Here is a 10,717-nt window from a genome sequence, read left to right as displayed (position 1 = left end):
CTGGTGGGTCAGGATGGGCTTTACAACTGACAGGTGAGAGGCAAATCTACCCTTATGCTGCAATAGTTAAACCTTGAAATTAACTCTTAATGTCAATATTTCTTTTTCTCTTTAATATTGGCATAGCCAAAAATATTACCAGTCTATTTCTGTTCCAGTGAGCTGTCTGGGATGTAGCAACATTTTACTACCAAAATTACAAGATCAGGCAACTCAGTTTTCTAGAGCCCTGCTTTCTTCTGCCTACAAGTGAGAATAATAATGGTCTTTCATGTCTTCTGGAAAATTCAATGAAAGAAAACATGTATCCAAAATAGTTCTAAAGATACAGTAGGCATGCTGTAGGAGATTTGTTTTTTTTAATAAGCAACATGGAGAGAATGTGCTTGTGTGTGTGTGTGTGTGTGTGTGTGAGAGAGAGAGAGAGAGAGAGAGAGAGAGAGAGAGAGAGAGAGAGAGAGAGAGAGAGAGAGAGAGAAAGAGAGAGGGGGGAAGGCTGTCTTTCTCTACCTATCACAAATAAAATGAACCAAAGAATTTTAAACTGTGTACATGGGGGGACAGGGGGAGGGGGAGAGGGGTACTTGTGAACTATACAGAACATTTTTTTTTTTTACCCTTATTGAAGCAAGTTTGAGATCTGTCCCAGCCAAAAGATCCTGAAATATCCATTCACTTCTCCCTCAGATCATCAGGGAGGAACACTCTGCTGTGAAGAGTATGGCCAGTAATGGCCTTGGACAGGATGAGGCCGATCTGGATCTGAAAAGTCACAAAACCATCACTGAATGGCAGAGCCGGTGTCTGGAACTGAGTTAGAGTGAAGCTCTTGACTTCTAGCTTGTTGAATACAACTGCATGGCTGAAGGGGACCAGCATGGGGGTGGACTAACACCCCCTTTATTTCCTTTAGTGATTTGCAATTCATTAATGCCTTCATTTGCATGGGCTACTTAGAGGCTATTTATATTCTAATTATAGGCTATTTGAATATTACATTTGGATTCTAATTATAGGGCTTAGGGAAAGCTCATTTATTTCCAAGGGGTAGATTGCAATTGAAGGAAAATGGAATGTGCTGGCTAATTCTGGGAGCTCTGGGCACTGGAGGGACCCAGAGTTTAGACATCACAATGAGAAATGATTCCAGGCAGAGGCAGGTGGATTTCTGAGTTCCAGGCCAGCCTGGTCTACAGAGCAAGTTCCAGGACAGCCAGGGCTATACAGAGAAACCCTGTCTCAGGAAGGTCGGGGGCAGGGGGCGGAAAACACTGACCCTCACGGGCCAGTCAGGAGAAAGTTAGGCATAAGCATGTGACAGGGTGTTTCTTTCATCATCATTGAAATAGTAGCATGATAGATTATACAATAAGAAAACCAGCAACAGGGTACACCATTCCTTGGCCCTCACTCTCCCAAGATAAGGCTCTCAGGCACTTTACTGTATTAAAAAAGGGAAAGAGGCACCCACATATCAATGTTTTTGGGATAAAGGGTTCAAAAGTCTTTATTTTATTTTATGGGACTATGACCTGCATGTATGTATATGCACCACATGCATTCAGTGACCACCGAGGCCAGAAGAGGACACCCAATCCTCCTGAAACCAGAGCTACAGATGGTTGTGAGCCACCATGTAGTGCTGGGAACCAAACCCCAGCCCTGTGCAATTGCTGAGCCATCTCTCCAGTCCCCAGGACAGAATCTTGTAAAGATAGCTCTTACCTGAAAACACAATGGTTCAGAAATTGTTCAAGCAATTTGGGAGCTACCTATTGACAACAATGAGAAATGGTCTGTGTATTTGTTGAGTGGCCTCTACTATTGGACTCTTTGGACATATTTTAGCTGTGAGATCACCAGTGTTGTGTAAGTCTAGAATCATGGGGTGGTTTGTTTTCTCAAGGTGTTCTGACAGGTCCTTGGCAAAACCTTTCAGATGCTCTGGGTTGTTGCCTCTTAGAATGCTTAGCTTAGAGGTATAAGTCAGGTTACAGCATGAATAAAATATATTTGAAGTCTTTCCAATATAGGCAAGAGGGAAGCGAGGTTATTCAAACAGTTCTTGTCTTTTCAATTCATTAAAACAAAAATTTGATAATCAATTGTAGTTTTGTCCTCTAACAGACAGAAGAGTCCTGTTTAGACTTTCTGAAGAATCCATTTAACCGAAAGACGCAAACAGATGTGACCTTGTCGTTGTATAGGTCCTTCTGAAAATACTGAGCACAGAGTTCAGAAAGGAAGCTCAAGAAGTGGGTGGGGACAGGAAAGCCTGCTCATTCAGGTTAAGGAGTAGAGCTGGGGTTCCTCCCAATTTAACCTCCTCCCTGTGCTCTTTGAAGCCCAGATAAAATCCTCTACTCCATACTCAGCTTTTCACATAAAGTTATTTGAAGAATGAAGGAAAGAACCAGCCTGGGAGGAATTATTCAAGAATGCCCACCTTTTTGAGATTTTTAATATGTTATCCTTATGAGTAGTAAATGCGTAGTAATTTTAAAGTTATGCCAATCATTTTTGTGGACCCAAATAATTTCATGAAGAGACTGCAAACACTGAGCCATGGATGATATTCATCATAAAATGGACTCTTTAATTTCATTCTTCTCTCCCACCCAGTTTAACATTTTCTAAACCAGATAATGCCTGAGTAGTATATATGAAGAAAATCATATGTAAATGCATATATATGTATGCTAGTAGGCATTGTTTCTTTATGTTAGGCACCTGGAGTTTTTCTTATGAACAAGATACTGGAAGGTGACCTATAATACTGCTTACAAGAATCTGATATAAATAATCTTTAGGATATATTTAAAACTTCCATCTCTGTATCATTAAATTAGAAATATGATACAATTAAATGAAGCCTTTGTAAACACCATTTGGCAGTATTTGAGAGGGAAAAGAAAATCAGAAGGGCTTTCAAAATACAAAGAAAGGGCGTAATGCTATGCATCCCATGGTAGAGTAACGCAGCTGACATTATCCAGCACCCTTCATCACTGATGTTGTTTACCATGCATGCATACCTCTTACAGAAATAAGATGGATTGCTGTGGACTCTCAGGGCAAGTCCACTGCACAAGGTGAAAAAAAAAATCACAGCTTGGCCTGGTGGCATGTTTGCCCTTTTGAAGTGACAGACTTGACATTTCCCAGAAATAATGCTGTTTTTATTCAGGCTTGGGGTTTTGTCGATCATTAATGATTGTGCAATGAATAGTCAATATGTGTTTGAACAAGATTACATCTTTCTCATTTACTCTTTAATAAAAATGAAAAAAAAATTAAAATAGTGTACCTAGCAGCACAGTGATCCAACCTTAGAGAAACAGCCAAGTCTTGTAGAGAACAGCTGGGTGCTGGATTCATCTCTAAAATAAATGGTTTCCCTACCAGAGTATGACTTACTAAGCTCAGAATGTTAAATGCATACTGGTAAATACAAATGGTAAAATTAATGGTAATCTTGCCAAAATATTTTCCCTATAAAAACAAACCCTTGATCCTTCCTTGGTTGTAACACCTTTTCAGCATTTTGATAAAATATTTCTATTTTGGAGCAAACTTTCTTCTTACATAGGTCCAAACATAAAGGTTAAATATAGGCACAGTGGAGTGGATACTAGCCTACTAATGGTTTTCTGAATATGATTTGTGGTTACATTGTAACTTGTATCAAAATATGATTATGTAATTCTGTAAACTAGCACACAAAGTTCTATCTTATGTAGTCTGGTCAAAGTAGGATTTAGTCATCAGTGGCAGTGGGCTCAATAAGACAGGCATTATCCAGAGACAGCAAATGGCAACATTGGTCTGGTGTCCTAGCCCAGACTCTCGGGCTCATAGCATTCTTTGGCTGCAAACAGTTTGCCTGCAGTGTGTTGGTAGAATCTATTAGCTACAGATTGGCAGTCAGCTGTCCACCTGCACCCCTGTATGGTGTGTGCTAAATGAGGCTGGTAAATTCAAAGCAGATTCCATTATAATGACAAAACCAGCTTCCTTCACAGCACTATAATCAGAAATGTTTATTGTGATTATTACCTAATAAGCGCTGGTTAAACTTTTACAATGGAAGACTGTCTTTTGATTTCGAAACTAATGAAAGTGTGTTGTCATGACAACGTCTTTCTCCGCTTTTGTACCTCTAATTTTTTTACTCTAAATTACTTGTATGCGTCTACCAGACAGCACATGAATATTTTAACTTGGTCTCTCACTGTGCCGTTTTGAATAAAAGGAAATGTTCATATTTATACAGACATCTGAGGAAATTGATTTCTAAAACAGCAGTTCATTCTACTTTGATGATCTAAACTTTAATCAAAATGTAACATAAAATTATCATAGATTTATAGGGCTCACTTTTGTATTTTTAGTTATGTGTGTGTGCTTGGGAGTGGAGTTGTCCAGAGAGGCTGGAAAAAGGTGTCGGATCCCCTGGAGTTGGAGTTACAGGAGGTTATGAGCCACCCAAAATGGGTGCTGGGAACCAAACCACTGAGCTACCTCTCTGGGTCCCAGTAGAGATTTAATTTAAATAAATCATAAATATTGCCAGTTTAGTCCCCTACGTCAGCATTTTTTAGCCCAAAGCTGGTGTGGAATCCGTGAATCTCATTCAATGAGGTGGGAGAGTCAACACTCTGCTCTGAAATAGTCTTGCTTCCAGTCATCAACAGCATGATACCTAGTCTCACATGCTACTCACAACCCACCAGGGTAAGAATCCAGAGAGGGAAGTCTAAATGCATTCAGAGAAGCAAGGTGAAATCACACTTGAAATGATCTCCTTGGTATTTTTGAGCACTTGAGATAATTGTAGCTTGAATTCAGCACAGCACCTGACTGATAAGAGAATGGTGCATTTGGGAAGGTCATTAGGTATACTGTAAAGAAGGAGACCAGCAGCAGAAGTGGGGACAAAAGGTGATGGGGATGCGACTATACCCAAGTACATTGTAACTACATGAGAAACTCACAGTGAAACATGTCAGTATTAAGAGCTTCTAGGGTCCATGCAAGTCAAAGACAGGCATTGATGCTAACCAAGAGAGAGACTAGGAAGTCTTGTTTTCTGTGTGTGTATACATGTGTGCGCATGTATGTGTACGAGTTTGTACATGTGTGTGCTCGAATGTGTACATGTGTATATGCATGCAGAGGTCAGAGATTGATTACCAGTCTCTTCCTCAATCATTTCCCACATCATCATCATCACCATCACCATCACCATCACCATCACCATCATCATCATCATCATCATCATCATCATCATCATCATCATCATCATCATCATCATCAGACATTCCTTCACTAATTGTAGAGTTCACCAATTTGTCTAGAGTAACGTGATAAGGGAAGTTGGGGGAAGATTAGGATGATTAGATTCAGAGGGTCTCGGTTCAGAATATGCTAGAAAAAAAATCTGGCTTCGGCAGGTGGCCCAGGAGGAGGGGCAGACAAGCACCATTTCCATAGACATTATTCGTTACAAGGACTTCACTTTCTGTTTTCTTTAACTTTTCCAGCATTTTATCTTTGGATCTAGCTGTAATAGATTTGCATCAAAGCAGATGCAGGCTTCTAGGGTCAGGCTGAAATGTTCCTGACAGGGAGATGCTTCTGCATCTTGGAATGTAGCTGTTAGGCCTTTGTGGGTGAGGCTCAGCAGCAGCACTGGAAAGGGGGTCAGCCTGAGCTCAACAGCAGCAGCCAGCCCGCTCAAAACAAGACTAAGAAGCCTTAAAGGAAATCTTTCCAAGGGGGCTACAAGATCAAGAGCATTGGAAGGAAGCACACTAGGATTTAGCCAAAAGAAGTTCTTGGGTGGGGCCAGGGACCTCCTTAAAGTGAGCAGAGGTTCAGGAATATTTGAGGGCGCAAAGCATTGGGAAGAGCTGGGGTTCTGTGCCTAAGAGCCTGGGGCGGAGGGGCCGGTTGCAGTCAGCATCAGTGGATGCTTGGCTGGGAGGCTTTGAGTCACTTCATTTCCCTGTTCCACTGATACCTTGTTTTTAAAGCAAACTGCTCAAATTTACCCCATGCAGCACCTTTGAGAGCCTGGGAGTGAAAACAAGCTTATACAGATATACAAAATATTCAAGAAATTATATAAATGAGAGGCAATGTCAAGGACTGTTGAACATCCTACGCAAGCTGTATAGGATTCAATAGCAGGCTTTCATTTGCTTCTGACATCATTTGCCTGTGACATGCATTTTGTTTCTTTTGGGTCCATAAACCTAATAATAGCAAGTTTGAATTACATATCTAAAAGATATTGCAAACCTTTGGAGGTTGTTGACACATTAGAAGGAAATTAGAGATTTACAACTCCCAATAGTGTTTCTGATAGAGTGAAGCCAGGAAAGAGGCAATGAGACTGTAATTGGATGTTCTGCCCAGCAAAGCCTTGGCTCTTGAGAATCTTAAAAAATGCAATTTAAATTCACTCACTACTCCTTTTTTGCTTGAAACTCTTACCCATCTAAAGGTGTCAACTTATAGAATACATATTTATGTCAAAGAATGCCATTCCTTGATACCCATAAACGTCACCTATATCAGTTTAAAAATTGGTTGCCTAGAAGCTATCATATCTTGTTAAAACATATATGTATTACTTGACTTTAAAAAAGAGAAGTTCCATTAAAATAATTATTAACCTGTAGCGGGTTAGTCTACTCTAAACTCTCAGGTGGGTACACATGTGCTCCTCACCACCTGCCCTTAGGTTCTGGATCCCAGATGGAAGGACACACACACACACACACACACACACACACACTTCCTTTATATTTAATATGCCTTCACTTCACTAGCTCAATGGTTAGGCCCCTCCTGAGACTCCATGTGGCTAACACACTACCTTTCACACATTCCACTCTGATATTTCTGAGTTAACATTTTCTAAATCTATATTTTACCCTTGCTGTCCTGGACCCCCTGGGCAGCCCTCCTGGAACCACTTTCCCCTTCGCACCTACATTTTAGCTTTCTCTCCCTCCTGCACCTTCTCAGTGTGGTCCATCTCCTATGCCCTTGTCATGGCAAAAACGTCCTCTTCCCTCACTCCTGCACTTCTTGCCCGGGAATCCCAAACGTCCTGCCTCTGTCTCTCTGCCCAGCCATTAGCTGCTGGTAACTTTATTTTCCAATCAGAGCCAGCTGGGGGTAGGGAACCTTAGCGCAGACATGTGGGGATCCCTTGTGATTTCAGGAGCCGAATTAACACAAATAGCATTAGAACCAATCCTCAACATTAACCACTTTTATGTTATATTATGCTATGTTACATTGTATTATATTATATTGTTAAATTATACTATATTATACTGTATTACATCATATTATATTGTGTTGTATTATATTATATTTAGTCTGTGCGTGTGCATGTGTGTGTGCATATATGTAAGCATGTGTGTGGTATGGTATGGTGGTGTGTGTGTGTGTGTAATGTATAAATGTATGTGGTCTACACGCTCTGTGTGTGTGTTTGTGTATATGTGTATCTGTGGTATGTGAAGTGGATGTGGTATGGTATGTTTGTGTCTTGTGTGTATGGTATGTTTGTGTGTGTGTCTGTGCTATGTGTATATGTATGCTATGTTTGTGTACATGTGTGTCTGTGGTATGTGTGCATAGTATGTGTGGTGTGTGTATGTGGTATTGTGTGTGGTTTATATGGTATTTGTGGCATGTGTGGAATGTGTACGGTGTGTGATATGTATGTATGTAGTATCTGTCTGTGTGGTATGTGTGTGTGTGGTGTGTTTCTGTGCTGTGTGTGCTATGTTTGTGTATATCTGTATCTGTGGTATGTATGTATGATACATTTGTGTATATGTGTCTGCTATGTGTATGGTATATGATATATATGTGTGTGGTATGTATAAGTGTGTATGGTGCATTTCTGTGCTGTGTGTATGTAGTATTTTGGGTACATATGTGTCTGTGGTGTGTGTGTGTGGTATGTGTGTTTGTGTACATGTGTGTCTGTTATGTGTGTATGTAGTATGTATGGTATATGTATGTGGTATGGATGTGTGGTATCTGTGGTATGTGTACAGTGTGTGATATGTATGTGTGTGGTGTATGTATGTGGTATGTGTAAGTGTGTGTAATGTGTTTCTGTACTGTGTGGTATGTTTGTATCTGTAGTATGTGTAATGCATATGTGCATATGTGGTGTGTGTTATTTGTGTGTAATATGTGTGCTTAATATGTATGTGGAAGGTGCTGTGTGTGTGATATGTGTATATGTGGTATATGTGTTTGGTGTGTGTGTGGTATGTATATATGTGTGTGTGGTATATTGTGGTATGTGTGTATATGGTGTGTGTTATATGCATGTGCATGTGCTATGTGTGCATTGTATGTGTTTGTGCCCATGTGCATGCATGCAGAGGCCAAAGAAAACAATTGGCTGTATCCTCAGTCCCTCTTCTATTTACTTTTGTGAGACAAGGTCTCACTGAACTGCCCTGGTCACCAAGGCTCCAGGCTCCTCACTGAATGGCCCTGGTCAGCAAGGCTCCAGGCTCTTCTGTCTGTTTTCCCAGTGCTGGGATAAAATGTCTGTGCCACCTTGCCAGGCTCATTGTGTGGATGCTGGGGATATGAACTCAGGTCCTCATGCTTGAAAGGTAAACATTTTACCCACGGAGCCACATCACCAGGCCCATGAGCCATTATTAAAGTGCAAATATGTTTATAGCCAACCAACAAATTGATGTCATCTCTAACAGACAAAGCTGAGATATCTTTAAAAATTCTGTTTGGCTTTGCTGTTTTTATTTCTAAATAAGACACTATGCAAGTGGCATTTCTTGCTTTTGGTTTCAGTGGATACCTACCCTGTCTTCCAGAACAGTTGATGGTATTTCCACTAAAATAAGTTCTACCATAAAACAGGTATATTGCAGTTAACTGTTGGCAAGTATTTCGTGTCATCTTTAAGACCATCACAGCTGTCCTACCCTGTCCTCAGAGAACAGGAGTGAGGCTTCAATCAGATGAGGAGCTACACAGGCTTTCAACAGCATCAGAAGCAAGAAGGAAATGGAAGTGGAGTCTAGATAGACTGTGTTCCCTGTCAAACAGTGCTGGCCTGTAGGATACGCTGGTGTGTGGAGGTTGGGGTTTTGGCCCAGAGTCAAGCTGGGGAGATGTGTGTGGTGGAGCAGTAAGGGTTAACTACATGCATCTTCTTGTCTTCCCAGTTTCAGTTCCACAAAAATGTTTGGTTTCTCTAACATGCCACTTTTTCATAGACTGTATTGTCTTTGTCAAAATCAGATGTGATTTTGAGATTCAGGAACCTGAGTGCCCTGAATAGAGTCATGTGGGTCACACTCTAATTCTGATTGGAATAGGTTCACTGCAACATAATCCTGAGAGGAAGCAGAGGGGCTAACTCATGCCTCAGAACTCATCTTGAAGTCTGAAGTTGTTCAGAAGGGTTTTCTCTGAGCTAGAGAGAGAAATGACTTAAGAGGAAAGTGGCATGACTGCTTATGAATATATCAGTTACTGTGAATACATTAATTCCTCCCCTCTCCTACCTGTGACTGTTAGACGAGACGGGCACACTCCTGGACAGATCATGCCAAGACAGCACAGGTCTCATGTGAGAGGCCTTTATTGACAGAGGCGCCTCTGAAAGGGAAGGGGGTGAGGGGAAGTGAGGAAGAGAGAGTGAGAGCAAGAGAGCGAGAGTGAGAGTGAGTGAGCTATGGGTCAGGGTCTGTATCTTTTATCCTGTCTGTGACATAGGTAATGTAGATGACACAGCCAACTAAGGCACATGATGCGCAGGTGATGCATGTGTGCAGTGGGTGTGTGACAGGTGCCATGGCAACAGACACAGGAGGGTGGCTGTCTCCTCGCTGGGTTTGGAGGCTGGCTGTAAACAACTTCTGGCTGTCTGTGGACTGTTCTAATGCTCACATACCTTCTTTTTCTTATCATAAAGAGAGGAAAGAAGGGGGGAGGAAAGCCAGTGGTAAAAGGGAAATAGGGGCGTCAGATCTTTTAAACAGCTTCCTGCTGTCTAGGGATATTGTCAGTTTCAGGGTGTAGCTGACTTTCATGATCAGAGCCCACTTGATAATCGTTTGTAACGGGCTCCTCTGTGGACAGTGGCTAGTAATCCTGTAAAAGGAACTGTTTGTTGGTTAGAATTTTTATTTATTTATTTATTTATTTATTTATTTATTTATTTTTGTCATTAGGGGGAATGTGGAGACAAGATTAATGAGGCCGGGAGCAAATAGTAATGCCAGAAAAATGAGGCAAAGAGGCATTATGAGGAGCAATAATCCATTTCCATAGAGGGTTTTTGAAAATCCAGGAATCAGAGGCCTCATGTTGTTTCCTGCATTTCTGGATGGCTGATTTGTAGCTGTTGGATTTTATCTCTTACTATCCCAGATTCCTTGACGTAGAAACAGCATTTTTCTTGGAGAAACAGGCAAAGACCACCTTCTTCAGCTGTACGGATATCTAGTCCCTGTCAGTTCTGAAGCACCACTATTGCCCAAGAATCAATCTGTCTTTAGATGGTGAGCACGGTTTGGGTCACTTCTTAGAAACCATTGTCAAGCTGAGAAGAGAATTTCTTGTTAGGGAAGTAGTCGGCCCTGCCGTTCTAGCACCAGCACCTATAGTTATTCCCACAGCAACCAGAAATGGCATGACCTGA

The 10,717-nt window shown here is 41.2% G+C and overlaps 1 long non-coding RNA gene across 1 annotated transcript in view; it reads right to left on the bottom strand.

The window, feature by feature from the left end:
* The window catches only part of LOC116068822, a 10,553-nt gene extending 831 nt beyond the window's left edge, over nt 1–9,722 (bottom strand). Inside the window, exons 1-2 of the long non-coding RNA XR_004109704.1 lie at nt 9,579–9,722; nt 618–762 (exon numbers count right to left, since the gene is read on the bottom strand). This is a non-coding gene — a long non-coding RNA (uncharacterized LOC116068822). The remainder of the gene's footprint in view (nt 1–617; nt 763–9,578) is intronic.
* Nucleotides 9,723–10,717: the final 995 nt, after the last annotated feature.

The sequence above is a fragment of the Mastomys coucha genome, unplaced genomic scaffold, assembly GCF_008632895.1.
Source record: "Mastomys coucha isolate ucsf_1 unplaced genomic scaffold, UCSF_Mcou_1 pScaffold22, whole genome shotgun sequence".
NCBI lineage: Eukaryota > Metazoa > Chordata > Mammalia > Rodentia > Muridae > Mastomys > Mastomys coucha.
This window is presented reverse-complemented; position numbering and strand designations above follow the sequence as displayed.